This window comes from Phodopus roborovskii, unplaced genomic scaffold (genome assembly GCF_943737965.1).
Source record: "Phodopus roborovskii unplaced genomic scaffold, PHOROB, whole genome shotgun sequence".
Taxonomy (NCBI): domain Eukaryota; kingdom Metazoa; phylum Chordata; class Mammalia; order Rodentia; family Cricetidae; genus Phodopus; species Phodopus roborovskii.
Window position 1 is genome coordinate 17,760,555 of NW_026125059.1, and position 5,834 is coordinate 17,766,388.

Consider the following 5,834-nt stretch of genomic DNA (forward strand, 5'->3'; position numbering starts at 1 on the left):
ACATATTCACAAACATATGAAAGGCATATATTCTTTATTTTTTGTTTTACATTATTTATTTAGTATGTGTGTGCCCATGCACGTGCCATGCTGTGCAAGTAGACGCCGGAGAATAGCTCAAGGGAGTCGGTTTTCTCTCTTCACCTTGTGGGTTCTGAGAACTGAACTCAGGTAGTCAAATGCTCTTACCCATCAAACCATTTGTCCAGCCCTGAAATATATGTATGTATGTATGTATGTATGTATGTATGTATGTATGTATGTATATGTATATGCATATATTAGGCTATATATATACACATACATGATAAATATATAAATATGCATTTTATATTTATTTTATTTTACAGTTTTGCCTGCATGTATGTGCATGTACCATTTGTGTGAAGTACTCACAGAGACTAGGAGAGAGTGTTGGACTCCTTGGAGCTGGAGTTAGATGGTTGTGAGCTGCCGTGTGGGTGGTTGGAAATGAACCCAGGTCATCTCCAAGAACAGCAAGTGCTCTAAACCTAATTGTTGATTCATCTCTTCAGCTCCTAAAGTTTATGTTAGTATCCTTTTTTTATTTTTATGTGCATTGGTTTTTTTGCCTGCATCCTGCATGTATGTCTGTGTAAGGGTGTTGGATTCCCTGCAACTAGAGTTGCAGACAGTGGTGAGCTGCCATGTCACTACTGGGAATTGCACCAGGATCTTCTAGAAGAACAGCCAATGTTCTTAAATCTCTCCAGCCTTTATTCTTTATATTTTAAGGCTGAGTGAAGCTTTAACTTCTCACACTTTCTTTTTTTCTCTTTCTTTTTTCTTTTTTCTCTTCCTTCCTCCTTCCTTCCTTCCTTCCTTCCTTCCTTCCTTCCTTCCTTCCTTCCTTCCTTCCTTCCTTTCTTTCTTTCTTTCTTTCTTTCTTTCTTTCTTTCTTTCTTTCTTTCTTTCTTTCTTTTGAGACAGGGTTTCTCTGTAGCTCTGTATACCAGGCTGACCTCAAACTCACAGAGATCCCCCTACCTCAGCCTCCCCCCCCCCCAGTGTTGGGATTAAAGATGTGCACCATTAACACCCAGCTCACACTTTCTTTTTATATTTATTTTTTGTGTACACACTTGTACAAATGTCTGCCACAGTGCTCATGTGGGGATCAGAGTACAGCTTTCAGGAATGGGCTCTCTCCTTCCACCATGTGAATTCTGGGGATAAACTCAGGTCACCAGGCTTGGCAATAAGCACCTTTGCTCATGGAGCCATCTCACTGGCTCAGTTCTTCATATCTTAGAAATTCTTCATATTTTAGAAATGGTCTTATAGCTTCACTGTCAGAACACATAGCTATTGCATGGCATATCTCCATCACAATTCTCATTTAATCTCAGTGATATACGTAACTATGTATCCTACAAGTAATTACTTTACATTTTATTTTTTGTAGTTTTAGTCATTTTGGTTGTAGTTTTCTCTAGCAGGTTTTTAGGAAGGACTCGGGAGAATTCTCTTTCTTCAGTTTTTTCATGTCCAAAATTGTGTTAGCCAGCCTTTTGCAACTGTGATAACCATGGAAGAAATTAACTTATAAAGGGAAGTGGGTTTGTGTCAGGCAGGGTGTTGAGGTGGGAGTATATATCACAGGGTCCCCAGAATCCTTTTCAAGGACGTACTTCTGGTGACCTGAAGGCTTTTACTTGTCCCTATCTCCTGAAGGTTCCACCCTCTCTCAGCAGCCCTGCTTGGGGGACCAAGTCTTTAACACACAGGTCTGCAAGGAATGTTTAACATTCAAATTATAGTAAATACTTAGTTGTACCCATTATATTTTCAAGTTAGTTTTGTTGGGCAAAAAAATTATTAGCATATCCTCTGTTACAGACTAATTTTTAAAATGCCACTTCATTTTCTTCTGGCATAAAGCATTGCTCAGTAGTATTTGAGTTTATTTTCTTACATCATGTATTTATGTATTTATTCTGACTAGACACTCAAGGACTTTTCCCTCTTTCCCTAACACGTTCAGTAATTTTATTAGACTTTGTTCTAAATTTGTCTAAGTTGATATTTCAGGTATATTGTGTGCTCACTTCCTTCCTTTTTTTTTTTTTTTTTTTTTTTGGTTTGTTTTTTGAGGACAGGGTTTCTCTGTGCAGCCCTGGCTGTCCTGGAACTCACTCTGTAGACCATGTTGGCTTTGAACTCACAGAGATCTGCTTGCCTCTTCCTCTCGACTGCTGGGATTAAAGGCATGCACCATCACCACTTGTATTTTTTTTGGGGGGTGGGTTGGGGAGCAGTGTCTCATTGTGTAGCCTTGACTGTCCTGGAACTCACAATGATCTTTTGCCTCCTTCCAAGTGCTGGGACAAAAGGCAGGTGCTAGCATAGCCAGTTTTAAATGCATTTTTCAATTTATTTATTTTTTTTTTTTGAGACAGGGTTTCTCTGTAGCTTTGGAGGCTATCCTGAAACTCTCTGTAGACCAGGCTGGCCTTGAACTTCACAGAGATCTGCCTGCCTCTGCCTGGGATTAAAGGCGTGCTCCACCAACGCCCCCACATCTGAAGACTTTTTTCATTTCAGTGTGGGCTTTAGAGAGATTAATAAGCTCTGCTAGCATCGTGTGATCTTCCCAGCAAGGATGGAGACCGAGACAGGATTTCTGTGTGTCTGGGATTCACCTTGAACGGCTCATCCTCCTGTCTCCAGCATTTGCAGGCATACACCACCACATACAGCCTTGGATCAATTTGTCTAGTGACCAGTTGCACATTGAGCCACAGACAGGATGAGATGGTAAATACTGGAGAGTTGTTTCTGTTTGGTGTCAAGCTCCTCAGTTCCTGCAGGCTTGACCTGGCTCAGGAGAGGGACATGTGCTAGATTCCCCCACCCCTGGCCTTTGCAGTTCCCTCTGGGTGGGGCATTTCTTCCTCAGGCAGATTCTGGAGAATAGAAGAGGTGGGCATAGGTTGTGGAGGGCCTGCTGTGAGCCTGTACTGCCATCTGCTGGCCACATGTTTAATTACGTAGACGAGAGGCCACAGTTCATTTTAGCCCATGTATTTATGTTAACAGTTCCATTTTAGCCCATATATTTACGTTAAAATAAAGATAATGACAGGAAAGAAATATTTTGTCTACTGTCTAGACACGGATACCTTTGCTTTTTAGAGGACAGGGCCTTTTTACATAGCTCTGGCTGTCCTGGAACTTGCTTATGTAGATCAGGCTGGCCTCAAACTCACAGAGATCCTCCTGCTTCTGTCTCCTGAGTTCTGGAATTAAATGTGGGCGTCACCATGCCTCGCTGCACAAATAATGTGTATTTTTCTCACATTCCATAGCTCAAGACTTAGCTTTGAATTCCACTTGGCTGGAGGCCAGAGAGTAAGGTGGTGTTAATTCACCTTCCTGTTTCCGGGTCTGGCCCTGCAGGGCAAGAGAAAGATGCTCAGGGTTAGGCACAGGACTTGTGGTTCTTCTCCCTTTTCATTGGAGAAGGGACTCTGCAGACATGGACCTGGAGATGGGGTGGTTACTCTGGCTTCCTGTGGTGGCCCAGTCCCATCATCCAAGCCATTCTTAGGAGATTGGTCCTTCTCTGTAACCTGTCTTGGTTCAGTTGGAGATGCAACACTGAAGGATTGGAAACTGGGAGGAACAAAACCCAAGCCAAGGAATCTAAGTGGCTTCTGGAAACAGTGATCTAGAAGAAAGCCACAGTCATGTTGCAGACTGACTGATTGGTTGGAACCCCGTGGTGGTGGTAAGTTGGACACTGTGGATGTGAGGCCAAAATTATCTCAGGTTCCCTTTAATACCCCAGTGGCTACTAGTTGCCCACCTCTGTGCCTGACCTAACATCTTTTTCTGAGTGTGTTTATGTGTGTGTGTGTGTGTGTGTGTGTGTGTGTGTGTGTGTGTGTGTGTGTACACATATAGAGGCCAGAGGATAACCTCAGATGTTGTCCCTCAGGACTGTCCACCTTGTTTCATCAGTTTCTTTTTAATAATTATTTATCTACTACAGAGGTGGGAGAATATGTGGGGGTCAGAAGACAATTGTGGGAGATTGTTTTTGTCTTTTATCATGTGAGGTCTTGGGACTGTATTCAGGTCACTAGGATTAGTAGCAATTACCTATACTCACTGAACCATCTTGATGTCCCCATCTTGATTTAGGTACAAATTCTTCTCTCGCTGGCCTGGAGTTTGACAGACGGGCTAGCCTGGCTGGCTAGCAAGACCTGAGGATCTGCATGTCTCGGCCTTCCAAGCACTGTGATCACAAGTGCATGCCATGACACACAGCTTTTATACATGGCTTCTGGGGACTGGACTCGGGGTCCCATAACTGTATGGCAAGTACTTTAATGGCAGAGCAGTCTTCCCAGACCATAACATCCTTTTGACTATCAGCTAGAATCCTTCTGATGTATCAGCCTAGCAGAGCACTAGCTTCCATCAACCCCAAAGCTAAGTGTGTGGCCAGATAACATTTGAGACTTATAATAGGCTTCCTGGTTTTGCTATGACTCACCTACTCAGTGATCCGCCCATGTACATGAAAGATGCTTTATTTTATTCTGTAACTCTAAAAATATCATAAATCAGATCCACATTGGAGCATGTTGTTGGGGGGTGGTAACCCAAACCTGTGTTCCCGGGCCATGTCCACCCATATTTGGCTCAAGAATAAACTCTTATTTCCTCTGATGTGTGAGCTGTATTTTATGTCAACACTTTGAACTGCTGAAAAAAAAATGGATGTTTCTGGGAGCCCTGCAGAGGAATGCAGACCTGCTGACATCTTGGTTTCTGTCCCAGGGACCTGTAAGCGCAGGCTTTTCTGACCTTAAACGATGATTATCTGATGATGTTGTGTGTAGTCATGGGTTACAAGATAGGAGACGACAGGTGGCATGTACACAGGAAGTGTTGCAAGGTCCCCTTTTATGTATTTCACAGTCATTTTCTGAGTACCTACTATGTGCTCAGTGCAGGATTACAGGAGTGAACATGGCTCTTCTGTTACCGAATTTAGGGTCACTATCTGTACTCCAAGAGGTCAAGTTTGGTCATCTGTCCTTGTATCACCAATTAAAACAGCCAAGTTAATGGCAAAAAAAAAAAAAAAAAAAAAAAAAAAAGGTAAAAGGAAATTTAATATGGTCTGTGGTCACATTGCGAAGAGAGGTAGAGATCCAGTGACTCTCTCAAGTCTACTTTTGTGGTCCTGAAGTGAGATTAAAGTTTAAATAGAAGGCCAAGGACATGCATATCTAAGCAGTCCTGGCCCAGTGTGGCTATGCCAAACATTGACAATCTTTGTTTGGACCTCAGACTCATCCTGGAAAGTGAACATTTGACAAGTTGTAAATCTCTTTGTAGGAGACAAGTTCTCCCTCTGGCTGGCACATGTTCCCCTTTTCACCATGAGATTCCCGGGGAAGTTCCCATTTCATTGGGGTGCACTGCTTCAATAGTCTAGTAGTCATATTGAAAGATACAAGAGTTCCTATTGAATGTCTTCATTTCTACCAGGCCAGTTATTTCACTTTCATGGTGGTGGTGGGGTGGAGTGGGTGGGCATCAGGGTAGTAGAACACAATTAGCAGACCACAAGCTCACATCCACCCAGTGGGTGCAGGGAGTTGTGAGGGTGTGGAGTTGTGGTCCCTCCAGACCTCAGGCCACTCCTTTTGGGAGCCATTTTCTTTTAAGCCACCACAGAGGGTTACCTGGATGGTGGGCCAAGAAGACATGGCCTGATGTATGGCTGTACCCCACACCCCTTTCCAGGACAGTTCTAGAAGCCAGGGCCATGGCTTCAGAGGCCAGTGCTAAGT

At 43.2% G+C, this 5,834-nt stretch overlaps 1 long non-coding RNA gene across 1 annotated transcript; it reads left to right on the forward strand.

The window, feature by feature from the left end:
- The first annotated feature begins 333 nt into the window (after window positions 1–333).
- On the forward strand, window positions 334–4,701 carry LOC127224358 (uncharacterized). Its single transcript, XR_007834700.1, has 4 exons — window positions 334–550; window positions 2,566–2,778; window positions 3,608–3,751; window positions 4,168–4,701. It is a non-coding gene; the product is annotated as an uncharacterized LOC127224358 (long non-coding RNA).
- The last annotated feature ends 1,133 nt before the right edge of the window (window positions 4,702–5,834 follow it).